This window comes from Gymnodraco acuticeps, unplaced genomic scaffold (assembly GCF_902827175.1).
Source record: "Gymnodraco acuticeps unplaced genomic scaffold, fGymAcu1.1, whole genome shotgun sequence".
Lineage (NCBI taxonomy): Eukaryota > Metazoa > Chordata > Actinopteri > Perciformes > Bathydraconidae > Gymnodraco > Gymnodraco acuticeps.
The window spans coordinates 159,339-186,656 of NW_022989805.1; the positions used below are offsets into that span (position 1 = coordinate 159,339).

The window sequence follows — 27,318 nt, forward strand, 5'->3', positions numbered from 1 at the left end:
CATGTATTCTATCACTATATTATATAAGTAATCTTGTTAGTAACCTACTGTATGGCAGGTGGAGGGGCAGTGATGTTACAGGTGGAGGAGCAAAACTGCAAGACTGCAAACTCACAAGACAGAGAAATCGAAGTTTGTTCTCCAGAGAAGAGGTTGATTTCACTTCAATTTTTTCATATTTTCTAAAGATGTGGAAATGGCACACAAAAAAACTTGAGAGCTGTAACCAAGACAACTGTAACAACATGAGTAGACAGCCACCAAGGTTTTTCAAGTCCCTCTCTTACTCCATTTTGCCAACCCAAACTTCCAGGTACATGACGGGACACCTTGCTTGTTTTTGTTGTTTGCGCTCCTCTGGCAGGTGGAGGGCAGTGATCCCTTCCCTTCTTCCCTCAATCTTTGAGACTAATGTAAGTAGAAGACATGGCACTGTAAATGTTCGAACATTTAAAATATTATACCACTTAAAAATAAGAAATATTACTTTTGTTACTAAGAGTTCATACTTATTATACCTGTGTCACCTTTCACACTATCGCTGTGATCATGAGCTATGGGCTTTGTAGATACAGGTCCCGGGGTGAATCGTGGTGCAGGGGCCCTTCTCTTTTTGACCACAGGGCGATGCACGAAGATGGTGGGTATAGCCTCTGCTCTCAGCCTAGTCTTGCCCTTTTTTGTCTTGACAAACTGGTCTGCATCAAAATGTGCCTGCGGAGTGACTTGAGGTTACTTCACACACAGAACAACTGTGTCTGAATCTTGTCTGCCCACATACATATTCCATAGTGGTTGAATACACAGTATTAGGAAACACTTTATACTTACTGGACATGTTATACTCATTACATACTGTATATACAATATGACCAAGAATGTGAGACAACTTTATAGAAATTCATATCACATCTGTTACTGATGCCATTTGTCATACTTTGTTAAACTCACAAATAATAAAGTTCCATAACTTCAGTTGGGAACAAAGACCACAGCTTATCTCCCCAAGGCAATTTCCCATCCAATAGGTGTGCTATATAGGTGTGTATAACCCTTTCTCCTATCTGTTACTCCCTCTTTCAGCACAAGAACCAGAGGGGGATTCAATGGAGCCTGAATACCTGCACTGAGACCCTCACCCTGCACCCTGAGTCTCAACTCTCAGTGTTTTTCAAGCCTTTCCCTGTGTTTTGTATTAAACAAAACATTAAGCTTTCCCAATGCTGTGGTTTTCGTTTTGTGAAAAAGTGCAAATGCAGTGTTTGTATATAAATCACATATTTTGTTGCTGTTGGTCGTGAAATTGCTCCTGCTTCCTCCGCTCTGTGTCAGTGGGGAAGCTGTACATTTGTACTCCTTTCTCTAAGCGATTGGAGCATCCCCAGGCAGCACAGCAAACCATGGTGGCGACTAGGAGGCAGCACAGCAAACCAGGACAACACGGAGGAAAAGGCACAGACAAACTGCATGATATGCTATTCAATGTTTATTGAATTCCATGTATTTGGATGTTCCTAAAACAACACATTTAACATCATCATCATCATGCTGCTGCTGCTAGTCATTTGATAGTCACCTGTCAGTCTCCTGTCCTTTCTGAAAGCCATAAAGATGACATTAGTCATTTAGATAACTTGTGTCCTCAATTACCATGGTTACTGAAACTACCATGAATTTAAGAAAATGGTAGACATTAATCTAATCTGAATTTAAAGCATTACTTTAGATCCCCTCCCTCTAAATATATCAATAAACATTAGAAAGTGATGCTCCTGACTACCATACAAGTTTAAGAAGATAATATTGGTTTTAAAGAATTCAAAGCTATAAATAAACAGCAACAGGCTCTTTAACCAAGGCACTGCTAGCCTACCATGTAAACTAGTTGTTCACACTAATCCTAATATTATCACTTAATATTAGCAAATTCTATTTTATTTTTTAAAACATATCGATGTAAATACATACACATATCGATTTGTTGTATACATTTTGCAAATCAAAACTTTTATTCACTAATAATTACCAAAAATCGTAGTTCTATCTCCTGTTATCAATGCATTCACATTGCCCGCCATGAACTTCCGGGGAACGATCCTCTTCTACACGAACCACGTGACGATAACCGTTTTTGGACTTCCGTTGTCGTAACTCTTCTGGTCCTGCCCAATCACGGTTGAGTTATTTCAAATGTATCATTTTTTAACTGTCCAACTGTCCATCAAATGTCCCAACTGCCATTTCACCTCTGGCTGCTGTGGAGGATGGATGTATCAGCGGAGGAGAGTCTAACACTAGGTAAGTTATACAGAAACAAAACGTTCTTAACAAAGTGAGCAGATATATTGTCATAATGTGAGCAAGCTAGGGGTCTAAATAAATATTTGTTTAACTTAAATAAAGGAATCTTCTGCTAAACGCTAGCAGAAGTTAATGGCTAACAGTAGCCTACTTGTTATTTCGAAATAAGCTGATAGCATGCCTAAATGTAAAAGGAGGATTGTTTTCATTTTATTTAAAGCCACTCTCTTTTAGTAGTTGATTCATTTCATAAGCTTTAATGTAGCTACATGTTGACTCATGCTGACTAAAATGTGTTTTCATGGTTAAGATGAATAACAGTTAAAAAGTGGTTAAAAACAGTTACATTGGTTGTTAAAACCTACAGTGTATACTTGATTTATTTCTGCTTGAATGTAAGATGTGTTGGTTGAAAATATAAGTTATTTATCACTAGTTAAAATTAGGGATGCTCCGATCGATCGGTCACCGATCGATATCGGCCGATATTCACTCTCTACCGATCGATCGGTGCTCTCTAAACATGCCGATCGCGAGAGCCGATCGCATGACGTAAAATACATGACACTTTTCTCTGTGTGCGGCAAAACAAGCTCACCAAAATGGCTTCACCGGTCTGGCATTATTTTAAGGTGTCCGAAAAAGACAGTAAAATAGCGGTATGCAACGTGTGTGAAGCAGAAATCCTGCAGCTCCGCCCGCCGGACCGGTAAGCGGGACGAAACACACAAGAGTTAGACCTAACACACTTAGCTATTTGATCTACCTCTGGAACAAGCTAAACTAGTTATTATAAATATATTTATTCTTTACTGTAGGGTCACTCATTACTAGATCAGTGAGCTGCATGAGATACTGACAGGCTGTCAGGAGAGAGGGGGGGGGGGGGAGGGAGAGAGAGGGGGAGGGAGAGAGGAAAAGAGAGGCTTCCGCTCATTTCTCCCGTGTTATTATCCAAAGTGAATGTAAACTTGAATAATGTACATCATTTGAATGTAATAATTAAGTTGATTGTTGTTTGTGGAAGCTCCAGTGAATGAGCCCCATTAACTGAGTTTAAACATCACTTTAAATGGAAGATTTAAAGTGATGTTTAAATCTTCCATTTAGGCCCCACCCACTCGATTGGATCGGCGATCGGTATCGGCCGATACTGATTCCGGCGATCGGCCCCGAAATTGGTGATCGGAGCATCCCTAGTTAAAATACATATTAGTGATTAAAGTAAATCATTTCATTTTAAATGAAATATGCCTTAGTTACCGTTTAAATTGTGAAACATGCTAACTACTAGTGCTGTAGCGACGCGTCGACTTCAAAATATCGTCAACGACGTCGCTACACACACGTGGGTCACCCAAAGCAACAAGCAGTTCGCAATCGCACTTCAAACACAATGGAGACTGAAACGGCTACCACCTCCTCCTCACAGGATTGCGCACGAAGCCCCCAAACGAAAACATCTCGCCCTAGGTCTTCAAAAGCATGGGAATATTTTAAAGTTAGTCCAAAACGCAAAGATATTTATATATGTATATCTCACTGAGACTGCTGCATAGCCTAGCAGAAGCAGCAGCTAGCTGTGGTGGCTACCATTAGCAGCTAGCATTTGCTCTCCGATTTTTACATAAAATGGAATTATGGATTATAAATTCAATCATTTTTTTATACATAGACGTTAAAAACCTATGGATTAACCGATTCAGCCGCGTTTTTTCTCATTTTAATGCCATTGAACACGTCTTTTGATCAGATTACGGTGGTGAGACGATCTCCCGAGAAGCTCTGTGAAGGTACGTGTTGTGATGACTGTATTTGCTTCCCCTGTCGCGAGTCCGGATCACTCAGTGATAATACTATATACCTACATAATCTGTGGAGTCTCAGCTTTAATCGGATATATTGTATGTGCAGCTACGATAAGTAATAAGGGTACTTTTATCTTGAGTTCTGTGCCAATGTCCGTTAGCATTTTTCGCTCAGGGGTCATTTAGATGCTTCTTATGAGACTTGTGTTTTGTTTTGGTAAACATGGTTTGTATCGTCAGTTAGCTGAGATTATTTCCGTTAATCTGGTATAACACATTAATAGGTTCTTAAATATTAAGATCCCCTGAGACACAGTATCGTGAAAACAATTTTTTTTACATTACGTTTTTTTTACATTACGTTTTTTATGAATTGAACAACAGAAAAATAATCGTTAGATTAGTCGACTAATCGATCAAATAATCGCCCGATTAATCGTTTTCAAAATAATCGTTTCCCCCCAGCACTACTAACTACCCTTACGAAAATGAACTATAGTATTACTATAGTATACTATAAGAGTTGTATAGCATCCTATAGTGAGTTTGTAGTGTTCTATAGTATTTTTCACCAGCTATCGTATTACTATAGTTTTTTCTGGAGTGCCATTTTATTAGCTATGGTAGCCCTATAATATTTCAATAGTAATACTATGTATCTAGATCTTTGTAGTATTCCTATATTATTTTAAATAGTATAACTATAGTATAATATATAGTGTTTCTGTAGTTGTTTTTTGAACACACTATAGAACACTCCTATAGTAATAGTATGATATTGTCATAGTGAATGCATATTATTACTATAGTGTTTTATTTTGGTGTTTCCATATTATTCCTATATTATTTTAAATAGTACAACTATAGTATAATATATAGTGTTTCTGTAGTTGTTTTTTGAACACACTATAGACAGGGTTCCCGCGGGGTCTTAAAAAGTCTTAAATTTGATAATCTGAATTTGAGGCCTTAAAAAGGTCTTAAATATGAACAAAAAAATAAGAAAGGTCTTAAATATGATTTAAAAGGTCTTAGAAATGATGGGATTTGAAAGGTACTTCTGTGTAGCGATCGCGTCTAAATGTGTTTTAGGGGAAATATCCGGGCTGTAAAGTAACCAGTACGGTAATAGCCTTTCAGTTCCCCCCAACAATTTGTATTGAATTACATCAACATGGAACCAGTAATCACTAACTTTGTTTCCTTCCGGCCCCTTATCGGAGAACACCCAGCTAGTAACCTAGCAACCAAGCTTCAGCTAGCGGCAGTCAGAAACTCATGTATCTTCGAATCTACTTACAAATAAATATGGGGAAGTGTCAGTTCAACCGTATTTGGTTGGAAAACATCGAATTTAGTGCTTGGTTGAAACCAGTGGAGGGGAACGTGTTTGAAGCCCGCTGCACCTTTTGCAAAATAAATGAGCGTTTGTTTTGCTAATGTAGCGTTAGTTGGTGCAGCAGCAGCTAGTGCAGCAGCAGCTAATGCAGCAGCTCCCGCAACAACACCGGGGGACCTCCGGGCGACATTTGGGTCTGCGTCAACCCTAAAAGCGGAGGTACTGTACACGCTAAATACCGTAGTTAAACACCAATCACACAACAGCAACGATGAAAGATTGTAGCCAAGGCAGCAGAGCTCTGAGTATAGCTCATGTCACTCTCTCTCTCTCATACACACACACACACACACACACACACACACACACACACACACACACACACACACACACACGGGCTGCTCGATTGTGGCAAAAATCATAATCATGATTATTTTGGTCAATAATTCATATCACAATTATTAAATACGATTATTCATTGACTTTGAAAACATCCATTTATTGAACTTTAAAACAAATAATAATTTGAATAGTATCTTTTTAACTGTTGATTACCCTGAACAACGTATAATTCAACTGAAAAACCAATACAAAAATTAATTAAATAAATGATACATTTAAATAAATAATATCAAAATAATAAATACCAATAAACAAGATCAACAAATATTTTGGAGCGCACTTCCACAAGCTACTAAACATATATAAATATGATAAATAAAAATTAGAAATTAATTAGATCAAATATGTTGTAGTGCACTGTCACAACCTAGCAAAGCTAAATAATAGTTTTTTTCGATTATGTTGTTTTCGTAATTGTGGCAGGCCAAAATAATAATTGCGATTAAAATACGATTAATTGTACAGCCCTAACACACGCGCACACACAGAGACACACACACATACACACTTTTTGTCTAACACGCTAACACAGTTCTGTGCTGTTATGTTCAGTCATTGTTCTTATGTTGAACATGAATACATTTACTTTGTAAGTAATTATGGGACGTATTTCTTCTTTCATAGCAATTTTCCTTCATACTTTATTGCCGTGAAATAGGTCTTACATTCTATTTAAAGTGGTCTTAAAAAGTCTAAAATTTGAGTTGGCCTAACCTGCAGGAACCCTGATAGAACACTCCTATAGTAATTGTAGGATATTGTCATAATGAATGCATATTATTACTATAGTGTTTTTAAAAGTATTACACTCTTAGAATTCATGTATAATTTTTTTAACACTGCTGTGTCAAAGGCAATTCAACACATTCAGTGTCATTTCTAAACCATTTTACACACATATGTGTACATATAAAAAAAGATGCACATAGTCAACACATTAGTGTACGTCCTGCCCAATCAGGGTTGAGTTATTTCAAATGTATCATTTTTCAACTGGCCAACAAATGTCCCAACTGCCATTTCACCTCTGGCTGCTGTGGAGGATGGATGTCAGCGGAGGAGAGTCTAACACTAGGTAAGTTATACAGAAACAAAACGTTTTTAACAAAGTGAGCAGATATATTGTCATAATGTGAGCAAGCTAGGGGTCTAAATAAATATTTGTTTAACTTAAATAAAGGAATCTTCTGCTAAACGCTAGCAGAAGTTAATGGCTAACAGTAGCCTACTTGTTATTGCGAAAAGAAGCTGATAGCATGCCTAAATGTTAAAGGAGCATTGTTTTCATTTTATTTAAAGCCACTCTCTTTTAGTAGTTAATTCATTTCAAAGCTTTAATGCAGCTACATGTTGACTCATGCTGACTAAAATGTGTTTTCATGGTTACATTACATTACATTGCATTTAGCTGACGCTTTTATCCAAAGCAACTTACAATAAGTGCGTGTTAACTTGAAGAAAACAGAATCATATAAGTACATCAGGCTTCATAGAGCAAAAACATTTCAAGTGCTACTCTACTGGCTTTAGATAAGCCAGCCCTTTATTAGTATATAAGTGCTTTGTTAATAGTTCAATCGCTCGAAGTGGAGTCGAAAGAGATGAGTTTTCAGTCTGCGCCGGAAGATGTGCAAGCTATCTGCTGTCCTGATGTCAATGGGGAGCTCATTCCACCATCCTGGAGCCAGGATAGCAAACCCACGTGTTTTTGCTGATGGGAACTTGGGTCCCCCTCGCAGTGCGGGTGCAGCGAGCCGTTTGGTTGATGCAGAGCGGAGTGCAAGCGCTGGGGTGTACAGTTTAACCATGTCCTGGATGTAGGAAGGGCCAGATCCATTCGCAGCATGGTACGCAAGTACCATTGTCTTGAAGTGGATTCTAGCAGTTACCGGAAGCCAGTGAAGGGAGCGGAGGAGCGGCGCGGTGTGGGAGAATTTAGGAAGGTTGAAGACCAGGCGAGCAGCTGCATTCTGGATGAGCTGCAGAGGTCAGATGGCACATGCAGGTAGACCAGCCAGGAGGGAGTTGCAGTAGTCTAGGCGTGAGATGACGAGAGCCTGGACCAGAACCTGAGTCGCTTTCTGAGTCAGCTGGGGACGTATCTTCCTGATGTTGTAAAGCGTGTATCTGCAGCAGCGGGTTGTAGCAGCGATGTTTGCAGTGAAGGACAGGTTGTTATCTAGGGTCACACCCAGATTCCTTGCAGTCTGAGTCGGGGAAACAACAGAGGTGCCAATGTTGATTGTTAGGTCAAGAGTGGGACAATCTTTTCCCGGAAGGAAAAGCAATTCAGTCTTGTCAAGGTTGAGCTTGAGGTGGTGATCAGACATCCACTGAGAGATGTCAGCTAGACAAGCAGAGATGCGTGCGACGACCTGGGTCTCTGAGCGGGGGAAGGACAGAATTAATTGGGTGTCGTCAGCGTAGCAGTGGTATGAAAAACCATGCGGGCTAATGACTGATCCGAGCGAGTTTGTGTACAAGGAGAAGAGGAGGGGACCAAGAACAGAGCCCTGAGGGACCCGTGATTCGTTCAGATGCGTCACGTGGTGTGCTAAAACACTTCCTGGTTAGCTTTCCGCTAGAAATTTTAATCTCAAAATGGCAAAAGAACGGCGAAAAAACGTTCCCAGAGAAGACGACAACAATCATCACTTACACGAAGCAAGTTTATACAGAAAACAAATGACCCCGAACATGAAATACCTTCAAAGAGTGCGTTGAGGCGCAAGCTGTCATCCAAAGAACAGGAGGGTTTAGCTAGCGCCTCACTGCAATCTTTAAAGGTCGTTTTCTCAAAATGAGTTTTTTCTCCTACTCTGAGTTCGAAATGTCTACTTCAGTTGCACTTACATACACCAAACCTTCCAGTTATATTCCTATCAATATTATGAAGGCTTTTACAGAAGGGTTTGTTCATATATCATTCATAGCCTGAATTATACAACATTTTATACCTAACAACATGGCGAAAATGGATATTTTAGGGCTGTTGACAGTATTTTCTGATTTATGGAGTGATACAAAGAGATATCCAAAATCCCTTCTGTAAAAGCCTTAGATGCTAATATGACTACAAAATGAAAGAATTTTGAACCTGGCTTTATCCAAAGTTCAGATTTCGGTTCCTGAAATGTGTGAAAATATGCGCATATTTAATGAGATAATGGCTCATTTGCATATTTAAACATGCTATTTCAGCAAACTTGTAATACAAAAAACAATTGCCTTATTGTAAGTAATTAACTGGAGAAATTTCTAGCTGATATCTTTAAGTTAAAAAAAATTACCCTTTTCACCTGGGGTGTCTCGCCTTAAAATACACATTGGTGATTAGAGTAAATCATTTCATTATCAATGAAATATGCTTTAGTTTCTGTTTAAATTGTGAAACGTGCTAACTAAAGATGTTTATGAGATTCATGATAGAAAGGAGACTTATTTGTATGTTAAAGAGCTCTATTTTTTATTTTGCATTTATTTACACACTGTGGGCACAATTTAATCTGAATGTTGATGTATGTTTCTGCAATGCAATTGTAAAATGTTCAACTAAATGTAACTCGTCCCAGAGTTATTCACGGCATACAACTATTCAGACCTAGGTAGATGTCAGTGCCTCTGTTATTGGTGACTAGAGCGGCTACACATAGAATTGTTATCTGTAATCATACTTTATACCTCCAGCAGACAGTATAGTATAATTATATAAAACTGTGATTGTTAAATATTAACTAAGCGGACAGACGTTTATGATGTGCTCAGCTCAGTCTGAGAGCAAAGGACGTCTCAAGTTCGGCTTCATTGCAGAGTTTGACATTTCATGGATGGAAGCAAAGAGGATCTCACCTGGTGAGTAGACACACCTGAATTATTAATTGAATAAGCAAAAAAAACTAAAGTGTATAATTGTACGAAAGAAGTCATACTTAGTTGGTTGAGTAAAGACTAGGGGAGGCTCAGTTGTTTAGTGCGCTGATCTTCTGATCAGGGGAGCACTGGTTCCATCCCCACTTTCAACATGTCGTTGTGTACCTGGCCACTTCACCCCAAATAGCTCCTGTGGGGATTTTCCACAGTATTGAATGTGTGTAAGTCGCTTTGCTTTGAATACAAGTGTCTAACAAATTACATGCAATGACTGTTACTAACCCTCAGGTACACGTACTACTCAGGTGATTAGCTGCAGCAGAATCACTGTTTGTAAAGTCACCACATTAATACAGCAGAGCTTAAAGGTGGGGTAGGTACGTTTGAGAAACCGGCTCGAGATACACTTTTTGTTATATTCCATGGAATGCTCTTAACATCCCGATAGCAATGAATATCTGAAGTGCTTTGACAAAGAATCCATTAAAAAATAATCTGTGGAAGCCGTAGTACTGTAAAAAGCACGACCAATCATTTTAGCCGGCCCGGCTAAAATAACTGGATGGCCTACCTGCCTGTCAGCCTTCCATCTGTGCACAAACTTATCTCGTGCCCTAACTGGTCATGTGCACGTTTGTGTGTGTTGGAGGAGGGGCTCTGTAAGGAAGTGGCAGATTTTTCTAATTCTAGCGCACTCGAGCTGGTTTCTCCAAAATGACCTCCCCCACCTTTAAAGGAATATATTCATTTTTGCAATGAATCAAAAATATGTTTTGGGCGACCATGAAATGTACTGGTACTGAGAAACGTATTAATGTGTTTTATTGTTCTATAACTATTAGGGGTGTAACGGTTCACAAACATTTCGGTTCGGTACGTACCTCGGTTTTTTAGTCACGGTTCGGTTCGGTACGTTTTCGGTACAGCAGAATTTTTTTTCACAGAACAAAACATATATATATATATATTTTTTTATTATTATTAAACTGTGAATAATGTATTCACTCAAATAAATACAAAATATAATAAAATAAACATTAAGGTACAGCATTTCGATGAACTGAAATAATCTGTATTTGAACTTTACTGTAGGCTACTAGTACTCACAAAATATAAACTATTAGTTTTGGGTTTTTAATTATTATTAAACTGTGAATATTCACTCAAATAAATACAAAATATAATAAAATAAACATTAAGGTGCAGCATTTCGATGAACTGAAATAATCTGTATTTGAACTTTACTGTAGGCTACTAGTACTCACAAAATATAAACTATTAGTTTTGGGTTTTTAATTATTATTAAACTGTGAATATTCACTCAAATAAATACAAAATATAATAAAATAAACATTAAGGTGCAGCTTTTCGATGAACTGAAATAATCTGTATTTGAACTGTACTGTACCTAAGCAGCCAGTTTGACATTATGACTTGCTTGTCATTGTATTTTCATGTTTTTTTAAAGAAAAATTAACTTGTCCACATTGCTTGCCGAAAGGGCAGATCTGCTGGCACTAACAATGTCTCCTGCTGTGGAGAACACCCTCTCGCTAGGGACAGAGGTAGCAGATACAGCCAGGTAGCGCTTTGCTAACATGGCAACATAAGGATATATGGCGTTTGTAATAGCTTTGGCTCGGTCTGAACTCTCTGCGAGTGGTGTAGGCTTAAATGCTAGCGGGAGTTGGGTTTGCACTTCAGTCTTTTTTCTTTTGGTACCGGTGATATTCACGTTCGGGGTGATGCCTTTTCAAGAGTGTGCAAGTTTGATGTATTGCCAGCCGCGTAACCAATTTTAGTTGAACAATGCCGACAAACAGCTTTGGTTCGGTCCACCTGTCTTTGTCCTTCATCCTTGTACGTAACTGCGGAACCAAAATGTTCCCAAACCGGAAACTTCAATGATGCTGGAGGATTTTCGAGCTCAACTTTATCTGCGTTCGCCATTAATTTTCGACAGTTCCTCAAATTACTGACTACATTTGAACGCATCCCTCTGACCAGCTCTCATAGTATGCCTCTCATCCAATGAAATGACTTGCTCGCTCTATGACGCGTTGAACCCAATGTGACCAAATTACTCTGAATGCTGCGACGCAGCACCTGAGATTACTTCCAAAAAGTTGTTCACGTTCTGAATTTTTTTACGTTTAACGTTATATTCGTTCGGTACACTTCGGTACACACCTGTACCGAACCGAAGGGCCCGTACCGAATAATTTCGGTACGGGTACGTGTACCGTTACACCCCTAATAACTATACATTATAAGATTGGACTCTGAAGTTCAGACTGAATGTCAACAAGAAAGTTGAAACCTTTTTGATACGCAATACGACAGCTATAAAAACAAGATCAGAGTTGCGGGTTTACGACCCTTGGAACCACATTAACTTTGTACCACTTCCATCACAACTATAACAGATTGGAAGATGATTTGTCTTTTTAAAACAAACTCATCGTCTAACCCAGGGGTAGCCAACACGGTGCCCGCGGGCACTCAGTCGCCCGCAGGGGCAACGTGAGTCGCCCGCCGGGCATGTTCTAAAAATAGCTCGCCAAGCAAATCCAAAATTATAAAATACACAAACAAAAAAGGAAATGTAATTAAAAGAATCTACCCTATGCATAAACGACACATAAATCATAGCGAACTCTATCTACTTACTACAACTCTATATCTAACGCCCCTCCTCCCCCACCCCCACAATGAATATCGACCAATCACGTTCTTGCTTGATTTGCGGGACCAGCGTTGCAGTCGGGAAGAAAAGCAACGTGGCACCTCCCCGCTGATTTTCCTTCTGGCAGAATCAACACAACACATCAGCCCCATTGAACAGCCTATCGTGCCAGCCTATACAGCACATGAGGGGCAGAGTTTTACTCTGTGTGTTGTAACTTGCATATATATTTATTCCACTTGACTTTTCGAAATCGCGTTTGTGTCCCCCCACTTTACAAATATGTTTATTATTTTTTAACGCAAGCCGTCCTCGCCACGGAGGAGCACACAGTCTCTGTGAGCGAGTGATACAGAGGGAGAGAGAGAGAGAGAGCGAGCGAGGGAGGGAGGGAGGGAGAGAGAGAGAGAGCTAGGGAGAGCACACTTTTATCTATGTAATATAGATAAAGTAAGAAATCATTCCAATGTGTATAGGACAGTACAAAAAACAGTTTAAAGGGGAATGATTAGTAAAATATGCATAAATAAAAAGAAAGAATGCTAACTACTAGGTAACATAAGATAAGAATAAACAAGTTTAAATGATGTGTTATTGGTTGTGATGATATTCTAAAGATGATTGGAGTATTGAAAAGTATACAGCTCCCTTTCATCTGAGAGTTGAGAGCTGTATCCATAAATTCATTTTGTGCTCAAAGTGCACCAGATTGATGCATTTCACTTCAACATTTTAAAAAACATCTTCCCGGGGGTGCATGCCCCCGGACCCCCCTAGAGGAGGTGAGGACCCCCCTAGAGGATGTGAGGTCCCCCCTGGAGGATGTGAGGCCCCTCCTAGAGGATATGAGGCCCACCCCCAAATAAAGCAGGTTAAAATAATTAAATTGCATACATTTTCTTTTAGTAAACACTGAAAACGGGTCCCACAGACCCAAACAGCACTCAAAGGTTAAAGGTCAGCATATAATAATGTTAAAATGTGATAAATATATACACTGCAAAAAACAAAAAAAGAGGAGTAAAAGTAGCCCCCGACTTGTTTTATTTTTTGAAAGTAGCCCTCATCCTAAAAAAGATTGGTGACCCCTGGTCTAACCTAATGATTATACCAATCTTCTTTTCACTTGTATAAAGTTTTTAGAAAAATAGTGTCAACATAGAGTCATTTACATAAAGTCCTTCTTTCAAAGTATTCGAAAATAGTTTTTGTCTCCTAAACACCGATTGTTAAGAGCATGTTTGCTTTATTAACAGCAAACCTATTTTCAAACTCTGATTAACTTGACTTTACAAAGAGTACACTATTTGTAGACTTTATTTCTATTATGAACTGAGAGTCTGACAAATTTACATATCCTCTCCCTAGGTTCTTCAAACAAGCATTTGGTTTCCAGTTGAAGTAGATTTTTCCTGCAGTGACATTATGGCGACAGCATCAAAAGGTGAGTTCAGATTTAATTATTGTTGATAATTCATACAAATAATTATAACCTTTGTACTTTAGTAAAATGTAGGTGAATCTATGGTTAATTGTGATACATTGCACAACATGTCATTTAAAAAGAACAACCAATATTCCAAGTATTCATGAAATATGTTGTGAATGTTCTGATTTACTTTAGTGTCCCATGATTTGCAACCATTGAAGCGGCGCAACAGCTATGAATTTCTGCAGTAAGTTTAACAGAACTGAGTCAAAATTATTTATTTATTTAAATCACAGTTTTGTAGATTGTGGGTACAAAAATTTTTCTCCATTTAATGTATGCACGCTCTCTTGATTTTTGCTAAATTTAAGATAACAGCTGACACATTTACTCAAGTCCACCTTTTAAAATGTATTACCTTCTCATTCATTATTATCCAATTCAGTTTTAGGTTGAAGAGTAGTTTTTCTAATTCTGTTTTTTCCTTTTCAGTGTCTGAGCTGAGGGTAGTTCTGCTGGGGAACAGCTGGGCTGAGAGGAGTTCAGTGGGGAACTTCATACTGGGAGACACTGTGTTCAACACTTCAGAACCATACAGGTGTCTGAAAGTCGGTAGACTGAAAAGGAAAATAAATAGTTGTTATCAACACCCCAGATCTGCTGCATCCCAGCATCACCAAATGGCAACTTTCACAAGATGTAAAAGACTGTGTGAGGCTCTCTGATCCTGGACCTCATGTGTTCCTGCTGGTTCTACAGCCTGAGCACTTCACTGAGAACCACAAACTGAGACTCTGCAGAGTCCTGCAACTCTTTGGTGATCAATCATTCGATCATTCACTGGTATTCATTTCACCACCTACTGTAAAGAGAGGAGTTCAGGTTTCATTGAAAAGGTTATGCAACATCCACCATTAAAAGAGCTGATCAGAAGGTATAAATACAGATATTAGAGGCAGAACCTTGACCATTCAGAGCTGTTAACACATTTGGGCCAAACATCAAAGAAGAACAACGGAGAGCATGTGAGCTGTAATGTGTTTGAGGATGAGGATGCAGGTTTGATGATGGCACCAAGGTCTAAACACAACAAACCAGGTTTAAACCTGGTTCTGTGTGGGAGGAAAAGACTTCAGCAGCCGAGGCCATTTTAGGTCTGAGAGAGCTTCCTTCAGTCTCCAACGCCTCAGAGTGTGTTAAACATCAGGGAGAGGTGTGTGGACGCCGGGTTTCCCTGGTGGAGCTCCCTGCTTTGTGTGGAAAACCTCAGGAGGAAGTGATGGAGGAATCATCCAGGTGTATCTCCCTCTGTGATCCCTTCATCCTGGTCCTACCTGTGGGTCCCCTCACTGATGAAGACAAGGGAGAGATAGAGACCCTCCAGAACATATTAAGCTCTCGAGTCAACGACTTCACCTTGATTCTGTCCACTGTGGAGTCAGATCCTACAGCTCCAGCTGTTGATAACTTTCTAAAGGAGAACAAGGGCATCCAGGAGCTCCGTCAGAGATGTGGAGGAAGACATGTTGTTCTCAACATCAAGAACCAGCAGCAGATCCCAGAGCTGTTACAGTGTGTCCACACAGCAGCTTTGACCAAATCTTGAAAATCCTGGAGCTGGGCGTGTCTGACAGCTTGGGGATTTCGCGACCAACAACCAATCACATGAATATCACATGAATATCCCGCCCCCGACATACAAAGCAAAAAAACCCGGTTCTTCTACACTATTGTCAAATAGGAAGGGCTATGATGAACATTTATTTTTTTAACATTTTGAACATTTATGAGATTATTGTTTATGGTGCTATTTTATGCTACATTCCATGCTGGCTAATGATACTGTCTATGCTTGCTAGCAACGAAGTAAACTAGCAACGAAGTAAACTGGATATAAAATCCCCAAACAAGCGAAAACCTACCAGTTTCACCCACTGCCTCTGCCACCTCCCTCCATGCCTGGTTCCTCCGGTTTGTATCCCGGTAAGTAAATAGAGACTGGTCATAAAGAACCGGGTGATTTGCTACCGCAATAACTAACTTCTCCTCCATTTTTGTGGAATATAGAAATGAACTGCGGGTCTGGTTCTCCCAGCTTGCACGCGGTTTGATTGGCTAGCGCTTGAACTGTCAGATTTGCATAAACGGATCTGATTGGCTGTCGCTTCCAGCTCAGCCTCAAAAGTTGAACATTGTTCAACTTTGGAATCCTGGAAATCTTCGCCTCGCCCCCCCCACAATGCAGTTCGGCGAAAAGCGAGGGAAAGTGACGTCATCCCCATTCAAAGTCAATGGGCGGAGACGCGCTGGAAGCGGTGGACAAATCGCCAAAAGCTGCTGTGTGTACGGGCCGTTAGATGCTGTGCAAGACATGAGAGGTAAAAGATCTAGGAGCTTTACAAAGGACATGTTTACCAAGGCTCAGATGGAGAAGTTTGTAGAGCTGGAACAGAACAGAGAGTGTCTCAGGATGGTGCTGATTGGGCAGTGGGAACTGTGTGCAACTGCAAACACCATTTTGGGCAGAACATATTTTGATTTAACTGCCAGTTCAAAGTCAGTGACCAAGTTTTGCACGAAAGCAACAGGAAAGATTGATGGACGTCCTGTCACTGTGGTGGACACCCCCGGTCTGTTTGACACAACACTGTCCAATGATGAAGTTCATGAAGAGATGGTGAAATGCATCAGCTTGTTGTCTCCTGTACCTAATGTATTCTTACTGGTGCTGCCGATCGGCCGATTTACCCAGGAGGAAAAAGACACTGTGGAACTGATCAAAAAATGTTTTGGCAAGAGATCTGGAGATTTCATCATCATTATATTCACCAGAGGAGATGATCTGGAGGGTCAGACAATAGAGAGTTACATACAATCTGATGACTTCTTGAAGAAACTGATAAGTGACTGTGGAGGGAGATACCAAGTCTTCAATAACAATGATCAGAGCGACCGCAGGCAAGTCAGAGAGCTGATGAAGAAGACCAACAACATGCTGAAGGAAAATGGCGGCAGCTGCTTCACCTCAGAGATGTTTCAAGAGACCGAGGCGGCCATAAAGGAGGAAGTGGAGAAGATCCTGAAGGAGAAGGATGAAAAAAATACAGAGACAGAGCTGCAACAAAAACACATGGAGAAAATGGAGGTAATGAAGAAAAGAAAGAAACAAGAGAGACACGAAAGTAAGAGGAGGAAAGCCAAACAGCTTCAAGAAATGGAGGAAATTATCAACAAGGAACAAGAGGAGAGAAGGAGAGATGAGGAGATAGAGAATACAAGGCAGGAAGAAATTCAACGAATGGAATGGGAGCAAATACATGGCGGAGAAAGAGAGCACAACAAAGAAGAGATAAAAAAGCAAAAATCTAAATGGAAGGAGAGAAGCAGCACGGATAAAAAAAACAAGAAGACAATGAAAAGAGAAAACAAGATGAGCAGGAAAAAGAACAACTAGGAAAACTAAGAAGAGAAAAAGAGATGAAGAAAAAACAAATGGAGGAAAACTTTCAAAAAGAAATGAAACATGAAGAGGAGGCCAGAAAAGAAGCTGAAGAAAACAATGATATATGCAAGCGCTTGCGGGAAATAGAACACGTGACGAAAAGCCTTGAACAAGAACTGAAAAATAAAAACAAGTGCACCATCCTCTGATCTTCATACAGACTCATGATCATCATCACGACAGCCGATAGAGCATCATGTCCGCTACATTGAACTGCAGATTTCTGGATGATCATTCTCAAACAGGTTCCAATCCAAGCTACTCAGAAAGAACTAGCACCCATTGAGACATTTCCACTTTGTGAGTATCTTTTTGTTGGTTTGTTTCTATGCATTATGCTGTTTGGAAAGCCACAGATATTCCTTTTTACTGATTGCAAATATAACCTTACCAGCTGTAGTAGAATGTTTTACTTTTGAATTGTCAATAGTTTAACCAACCCTCAATGTGCAGATTAAACGTTGTCTGTTTTATGGACTTACGGTTAAACTAAAATAACTTCAGTAATGTACAGATCAGTTGGTGAAGGTGTGTCTTTTTAACATGGTGTGTTTTTCAGTGAGGAAATAAATGTATGAAATAAATTCTGCTATGAAAAATGTTCAATCAATATATAGCCCAATATCACACATTTTACATTCGTTTAACAGAGAGTTAAATGCAATAGTAAGGTTATCATGTTGTCACCATGAATATTAAAGTCACCCCGGATAATGACTTTATCTATTTTAAGCATCAAACTTGAGAAAATTGTGATAGGAACTCTGAATAAGGACCTGGGGATACACTGCAACAAGTAAGAATGGCTGCAGTGTTTTCCAGGTTGAAAGACTAAGAACAAGGCTTTCAAAGGAGTTAAGATTTCCGTTTAGGGTTGATAAGTAGAATCAAAGATGGCTGCAGCTCCACCTCCTTGGCCTGTTCCTCGAAGAATATGAGTATTAATGTGACTGGGTGGAGTGGCATCTCATCCGTTATTTTTAAAATATATTTACTGTTGTGTCTTATCTGTATTATTACCGCTAAATGTGTGCATAATATGTATATTTGTTTCCATATATACAAGTATAAGTAGGTGTAAAGGAGTGTATGTATATATTTGTTTTTATAAATTTGTATTCCCGAATAGAGGAATTGACAATAAAGTTGACTTTGACACCGCTGACATGTTGTTTGAGTATCAGCCAAGTTTCAGTGAGTGATCATAACTACTTATCTTTGTTGCAGCCATTTTATCTGTTAATCTGTTGTAATATTCTCCTGAACACTGGGAGGTGCAGGGAAGCATAAAGGGGAGCTCACCAGGACAGGGGGTTGTATGAAATTGTTTTTATGTTGTTTTTATATGATCAGAATAGACAGTATTGCAAATTACTCAGTGGTTTTGAGTCGAACATGTCATCTCAGTAAGTGTGTTCATGTTCATGGTCTTGTGTTAATCAGTCAGTCACTGCCACATTTGCCAAAATAATGTTGTCATCCTTTGTTTTATTATACCTCTCAATATTTAGAGCATGTGCTGCCACAAGAGGTCGCCCTTTCTGTGAGCAGCTTGTTCTTAAAGTGTTGGGGTTCCTGTTTAATGATGTGTAATGATGCACTTTTCTTGAAATACTGTGCAACAATCACCTTTATGTGAAACAATCATTGTAATGAATGTCCCAACATTTCTTTTTATGTGTCAATAAGTTCTGAAGTTCACAATTTTAGCCATGGGTGTGTACTTACCTACTTATTTGTCTTTATTTATATTCTGGTATAGGTCATTTATGTAGCGGCTATTTGTCAACAACAATAAAACTTCAAAAGGCCACTGAGGCACCAGGTATAGTGGATCTTATGCAGATCATGAGTTGGTAATGAGTCCATTGTCCAGACAAGGCATCAACGTTTTTGTGGTATTTATTAGTTTCACCTTGGCAAGAACAATACAGCAAAAGGTGTTGAAATGTTTGCTCAGCCCTGACACTGGTAAAAAACCATAGACCTTCCCGGTGCCCACTGACTGCTGCTGTGCCCTGATTGACTTAAATAAACCCAGCTGTGTGCCCACATTGACCCATCACCTTCAAAAATAAAAGCATTTTAGCTGGAACACAACTTAAAGAGCTTACGAAATGAAGGACAACACTGTTCTTATTAGGATAATAAATACTATTATTAATGGGAAATCATTTGTCATTGATGACAATATGCCCGCTGTATTTATAAATCGTGATTTATTACAACTTTCCATGCTCGCTTCCGATGTTACACGACGGCTCCGGACCAAACGGCTTTCGCCGGTTAGTTACGTCACGCACGTCACGAGTAGAACCCTTTTTGAATAATACACTTACTATATGGCTGATGTCGGACTCTGGCTCGGATATTTCGACAGAATCGAGTGACAGTGAGTCGTCAATAGACTCGGTGCACTTTCAAGAAGAGGAGGATTTTATTGAAGAGGATGCCGGTGAGTCTAACGTGGTGGAACCATACCAGTTTGAGCCACAGTATTCAAGTAGCGGTAGAGATACTGACTTGTGGTGTATTCGTGGAGGGGGGTCCGTTTGCACATCAATTTCATTCTGAAATGTACAAAACACAGCACAACTTTACAAATACATTTTTGAAACTAGCTTGAAATTGTACTATATACTAGTCGTAAGTATAATATACCCACGGCTGTGATTGACAACCTGGACAGCCAGTCAGAAGCTAGAATGCCAACCTAGAGAGCCAATCAGAACCTAGAACGGGCTGCAGGGCTGGCCAGACTATTATATTGTGCATAAAGTTAGATGCATTAGAATGCTAAACTTTTTCATGACGGTTTTGGGTGGACCTCTGACGCGGGCCTCGCTCTCTCCCGGCCCAGCCCCTTCAGTTAATGTATTAGCCTACTTTCAAAAACATAAGATTGACAAACAATAAATAGCTCTGTAGTCTGTATTCTATCTATATGGCGCTGGTCTGTAGGCCTATGCAATACAGTGTCAATGTAACTGATTACTGTGAAGAACGTGAATACATGGAGGTTCTTCCCACGGCACCCGAAGCCCCGTTTTCATCCTTTTCCCCCGCGAAATGTCTGGGCAGCTGGTCACCGGCTGACAACGAGCCAAGTCAGAAACCCGAAACTACGGTTTCGGTGCCGAGATACCGTTAGTAAATAAGGTAACACACGTTTATACATAATATAATATCTAATAACATACATAATACAACATGTGGTTGAATTGATTGAGAGAGCAATGCTATAAAATCAAACAATTACATATATGAATTATGTACATACATGTGATGAAGATACAAATTGTATTTGTACAGTCCGTTCTGTATACTTACTGGTGTAGACACAGTTTCCTCCCCAGTGTGGATGTCCAATAGATTGTTGCTATCCTCAGTTCTGTCAGTGGCTTCATTTAACAAAGTTTCCAATACCTATGTAATAATATTGACATTTGAAGCGGTTGTATGAGGTATAATTTTACTATAAATGCTGTTCATGGGCAAAGTGCATGCAATAATATATGGCATCATGACTTCATCAACTCATAAATGTGTGAGATTTTACATGTCATTTTGATTCAGGCTTTATGCTTGTAAACATTGAACAACAAGTAGCGCGGATTACCTTCGCTCTCTCTCCCTTTGGAGAATGCATTTCGCCGTCTCTTTAGTGGAGGACTCTGCATCGGGGGACATGTAGGAATCGGCGTGGTGGCTTGTGCTGGCATTTGGGGTCTTGGCAGTATTGTTGGAACAGCATCTTTGTTCAGTTTGAAATTCTTTTTGAATCCAATTTCCTTAGCGAGCATTGTGGACTGGTCGAAACACGATCTTTCAAAGTGCTGCCCACAAATTGTAGGTTTCATCGACCCCGGGTTACCTGGTCCAGCAAAGTCCGCCCTCGTACGACGCACTTGTTTGGTCCATATACGCGACATTTGACAATTTTTTGGCCACATAGCCAGATTTGGAGACGGCCCCACATCCCCATACCACACATCGCTTGCCGATTATTCTTCGCGTTTTGTTGTTGTGCATCCTTTGTTTTAATATTTGCCGCTTCAAGGCATTTAAACAATGGTGACTCAGCTGTGTTCTGCTCAGCTGTGTTCTACTCATGACGTCACCGCCGGAAATGACCGAAGTTGTTGTTTCCAGAGCGACGAACGATTGTTACTAACTGACAACATTTGTATGCTGTTATAATCGTGATTTATTAAAAAATACATCAATAATGAAAAAATCATATGGCACATTTCACAATACAAATGTAACCTCTATCATATACCAAGCCCACTAACAGGTGCTAATAGCATTTCGTAAGCTCTTTAACTTAAATAATATGGCTGTAAATTAATTAATTCTACAAAATAACAAATAAATACATTAAATAAATGTGAAAAATACTGAATAGCTTCCACAGGTAATGTGTGTTTTCTTCTATATATTAATGTGTTAGCTTATTCTGTGTTATTGCATACCTTTTTTTGTACCTGCTATGCCACTTTTGCTGTAACAATGTACATTTCCCCGCTGTGGGACTAAAAAAGGATTTCTGATTCTGAATAAATACATAATTCTAATTTCATTGTGTTCATGTTACCTCATTGCACACAATTGGAATAATAGAGTTTTCCCAGTTGTCCTGGAGATGTAATGCATGTATAGAATATTCCTTTAGTAAAGTTTAGAATACAAACCTTGAATTGTAAAAGTGTGTCTCCCCTTCTACAACATCTTACTTCCGGGTTTTAGGATGCGTCACTGTGGAATGCAAATCGGGCATGTCACAACATGGAGTCACACTCCCTTCGTAGCATGGACTTTATCTACAAGTGACGGGTGAGTACATTACTAGAGCGGCGTGAGAGTGCACAATGACATAAGTTTAATAATAGATTACTTCATTGATCAATGTTGGAACATTTCGTCTGCATTTAACCCAGCCCTATCAAGCTTACTGTTGTGATTGTTGATCAGCTGTCGTATTGTTGAGAGACTGTTTGGCATCATGTGCGCATTACTCGATTATGGCTGCGTTGGCTGGAACAGAGACGTGTAAACTGTGTACTGTATGTGCTTTTCAATTGTTTACTGAAGGCCCTGTCTAAAACTGTCTAAAGCCCCACCGTACGCCACTCTTAACACATTAACTTTGTACCACTAACATCACCACTATAGCTATGAATACGAAGCTAAAACATAGATTGGATCGATGATTTCTTTTTTAAAGCAAACTCATCGTCAAACCTAATGATTATAACAAACTTCTTTTCACTTATATACAGTTTATAGAAACATAGAGTAATTTAGACAAAGTCATTGTTTCACAATATTCAAAAAATAAAATTGTCTCTCAGACAAATGATTGTTAAGAGCATGTTTTGTTTTGTTTTGTTTTATTAACACCAAAACTATTTTCAAACTCTCCCTAGGTTCTTTAACCGAGCATTTGGTTTCCAGCTGAAGTAGATTTGTTCCTGCAGTGACATTATGGCGACAGCATCAACAGGTGAGTTCAGAATGTGTTATTGAGGACAGAGTTGTAACGCGTTACTGTAATAATATTACATTTGTCGGTAACAGAGTAATGAAACATGCTACTGTTACAGTATACATTCAGTAATGACACTATAGTTACTAACATTGCGCGAAAAAATAACTAGATTCTCCCTTTGACAGACTAGTAGTTACTACATTATTCAGAAGTTTACAGTAACTTTGGATAATAACACGGCGGGTTTAATACACGGAGCCTCTCTCTCTCTCTCCCTCTCCCTCTCTCTCTCCCTCTCCCTCTCCTGACAGCACGTCTGTGTCTCATGCAGCTCGCTGATCCAGTAATGAGTCACCCGACACGACAGTAATAAACATGTATAACTAGTTTAGCTAGTTCCAGGGGTAGATAAGATTGGTAAATGTGATTTCCGGCACAGGTTTATATTTCCGTAACATTTGCACGACTTGTCCACATGCAGCTGTCACAGGGGTTGAGCTGCAGACTGAGACAGAGACATCAACAGCTATTACTTTCGAGGGGTGGAGGAGGTATGCCCATTATTTTAAATGTGTCAGAAGAAAGGACAGGAATGTGACGGTGAGGTGCTCTGCTGCAAACACAACAACATCAAACCTGCAGAGGCAGCATGCTAACACGAAGCTAGTAGCTAAAGACCCCCGAACCCACAGTGATGATGTTGAGTGAGTGCAGACTCCGAACAAGCAGCAAAAACTAGAATGTTCCCCCTTATTAACTTTTGTTATGTCTTCCTTATTGCAATAGTAATTGTTATATGTGTGCACATGTAGGCCTACGTTTTAAGTTTTGGCTATAGGCTGTTGCTGAGGAACGCAAAAGTAATGTAAAGTAACAAATTACTTAATGTAGAGAGTAATGAGGGTAAAGTAATATATTACCTTTTTTAAAGTAATATGTAATATATATTACTTTTTTTGAGTAATGACCCCATCTCTGATTGTGGATAATGAATATAAAGAATTATAACCTTTGTACTTTAGTAACATTTCTGTGAATATGCTGTTTATTGTGATATATTACACAACATAAGTCATTTAAAAAGAACAACCAATCCTTCCTCAAGTATTCATGAAATATGTTGTGAATGTTCTGATTTATTTTAGGGTCAGAACATTTGCAAACTGTGAAGCGGAGCAGCAGCTTTGAATTACTGCCACCTTCCTGTGAGTTTAACAGAACTGTGTCAAAATTATTTAATGTAAATCAACATCTAAAATCACAGTTTTTTAGATTATGGGTACACCATCATTTCTGGTGTTTTTTCTCCATTTAATGTATGCAAGCTCTCTGTTGATTTAGCTAGTTTTGAGATAACAGCTGACACCTTTACTCAAGTCCACCTTTTAAATATATTACTCTTTCATTGGTTAATTATCCAATTAAGTTTTTTGTTGAAGAGTAGTTTTTCAAATTCTGTGTTTTCCTTTTCAGTTTCTGAGCTGAGGGTAGTTCTGCTGGGGAACAGCTGGGCTGAGAGGAGTTCAGTGGGGAACTTCATACTTGGAGACACTGCGTTCAACACTGAGAAAGAACCAGACCTGTTTCTGAAAGTCAGTGGACAGTTAAAAGGAAAAGAAATAGTCCTTATCAACACCCCAGATCTGCTGCATCCCAACATCACCCAACGGAAACTTTCACAATATGTAAACAACTGTGTGAGGCTCTCTGATCCTGGACCTCATGTGTTCCTGCTGGTAATACAGCCTGAGTACTTCACTGAGAACCACAAACTGACACTCTGCAGTGTCCTGCAACTCTTTGGTGATCAATCATTCGATCATTCACTGGTATTAATATCACCACCAGAAGAGGGGAGTTCAGGTTTTCAATGAAAATGTTATGGCAACAGCCAGCATTACAAGACATGATCAGAATGTGTAGAAACTGTTTTTTGAGGCAGAACCTTGACCATTCAGAGCTGTTAACACGTTTGGGTCAGACTGCAAAGGAGAACAACGGAGAGTATGTGAGCTGTGATGTGTTTTGAGGATGCAGGATTGATGATGGCACCAAAGTCTGCACACATCAAACCAGCTTTAAATCTGGTTCTGTGTGGGAGGAAGAGTAGCAGGGAAGACTTCAGCAGCAGAGGCCATTTAGGTCAGAGAGAGCTTCCTTCAGTCTCCAACTCCTCAGCGTGTGTTAAACATCAAGGAGAGGTGTGGGACGAAGGGTTTCCCTGGTGGGAGCTCCCTGCTTTGTGTGGAAAACCTCAGGAGGAAGTGATGGAGGAATCATTCAGCTGTATCTCCCTCTGCGATCCTGAAGGCGTCCATGCCTTCATCCTGGGCCTACCTGTGGGGTCCCCTCACTGATGAAGACAAGGGAGAGTTAGAGACCCTCGAGAACACATTTAGCCCTCGGGTCAACGACTTCACCTTGATTCTGTCCTCTGTGGAGTCAGATCCTACAGCTCCAGCTGTTGTTAACTTTCTAAAGGAGAACAAGGACCCTCCAGGAGCTCCGTCAGAGATGTGGAGGAAGACATGTTGTTCTCAACATAAAGAGCCAGCAGCAGATCCCAGAGCTGTTATATGCTGTGGAAGAGATGAGAGGTACAGGATCTAGGAGCTTTACAATGAAGATGTTCACCAAGGCTCAGATGGAGAAGGTTGTAGAGCAGGATAACACTAACAGAAGACTTAAAGCTGAACTGCAGGACGTTAAAAAGAAAGTCAGGAGGGAGATGTTGATGAAAGTCAGAACAGAGAGTGTCTCAGGATGGTTGCTGATTGGGAAGACTGGCAGTGGGAAGAGTGCAACTGGAAACACCATTTGGGGGGGGAAAATGTTTTGAATCTATTGCCGGCCCAAGTCAGTGACCAAGTTTTGCGAGAAAGCCACAGGAGAGATTGACGGACGTCCTGTCGCTGTGGTGGACACCCCCCGGTCTGTTTGACACAACACTGGTCCAATGATGAAGTTCAAGAGGAGATTGAGAAATGCATCACCTTGTCGTCTCCTGGACCTCATGTGTTCTTACTGGTGCTGTCGATCGGCCGATTTACCAAGGAGGAAAAAGACACTGTGGAACTGATCAAAACATGTTTTGGCAAGAGATCTGGAGATTTCATCATTCCTATATTCACTAAAGGAGATGATCTGGATCAAACAATAGAGAGTTACATACAATCTGATGATCACTTGGGAAAACTCATAATGACTGTGGAGGGAGATACCAAGTCTTCAATAACAGAGATCAGAGCGACCGCAGGCAAGTCAGAGAGCTGATGAAGAAGACCAACAACATGCTGAAGGAAAATGGCGGCGCTGCTTCACCTCAGAGATGTTTCAAGAGGCCGAGGCGGCCATAAATCAGGAAAGGAGAAAATCCTGAAGGAGAAGGAAGAAGAAAATCCAGAGACAGAGGGAGGAGATGCAACGAAAACACGAGGAGGAAATGGAAGCAGTGAAGAGAAGAAATGAAACAAGAGCGAGACGAAAGTGAGCAGAGAGCTAGACAGCTTAAAGAAATGGATGAAAATATCAACAAGGAACGAGAGGGAGAGAAGGAGAGATGAGGAGAAGAGAGTGGAAGAGAGACTGAGAAGAAAAGGCAGGAAGAAGAATGCAACGAAAGAAATGGGAGAAAGAAGTGTTGGAGGCAGAAAAACAGAGAGATACAAAAGCAAAATGAAGAACGGGAGAAGGAGAGAGAAGCAGCTCGGATCAAACTACAAGAAGAAAATGAAAAGAGAGACGACAAGAGAGCAAACAAAACTTCATTTGTGCAGGAAGAGTCGAGCAGGAGAAAGAAAAACATGAACAACTACGAAAGAAGAAGACAGAGATAAAAGTGAGCAGAGAGCCAGACAGCTTAAAGAAATGAGGAAAATATCAACAAGGAACGAGAGGGAGAAAAGAGATGAGGAGAAGAGAGTGGAAGAGGAGATGGAGAAGAAAGAGCAGGAAGAAATTGAACAAATGGAATGGAAGGAAAAAGTGTTGGAGCAGAAAAACAGAGAGATGGAAAAGCAAAAGGAAGAATGGGAGAAGGAGAGAGAAGCAGAGCGGATCAAACTACAAGAAGAAAATGAAAAGAGACGACTAGAGGAGCAAACAAGACTTCAAAGGTTGCAAGAAGAGTACGAGCAGGAGAAAGAAAAACATGAACAACTAAGAAAGGGAGAAGACAGGAAGGGAAGAGAACAGGAGAAGATAAAACAAATGGAGGAAAACTATGAAAAAGAACTGGAAAAAATGGAATTGAAATATAAAGAGGCTGCAAGAAAACTAGCCGAAGAAAACAGTGATCTAAAAAAAGAAAACGAAAGACCCAGACAAAAACTGAAAAAAAAAGGCTGGTGCGCCAGCCAATGATCTTCATACTGACTCATCCTCATCACGTCAGCAGATGGAGCTTCATGTCCTCTTCATTGACAGCAGATTTCTGGATGATAATTTTTCAACAGGGTCAATCAGGCCACTCATTGAGACATTTCCACTTT

At 39.9% G+C, this 27,318-nt stretch overlaps 2 pseudogenes; both read left to right on the forward strand.

Annotated features, from left to right (window-relative positions):
* The first annotated feature begins 2,176 nt into the window (after positions 1-2,176).
* Positions 2,177-15,402, forward strand: LOC117553531 (annotated as a pseudogene).
* A 748-nt stretch (positions 15,403-16,150) lies between these two features.
* On the forward strand, positions 16,151-27,133 carry LOC117553537 (annotated as a pseudogene).
* The last annotated feature ends 185 nt before the right edge of the window (positions 27,134-27,318 follow it).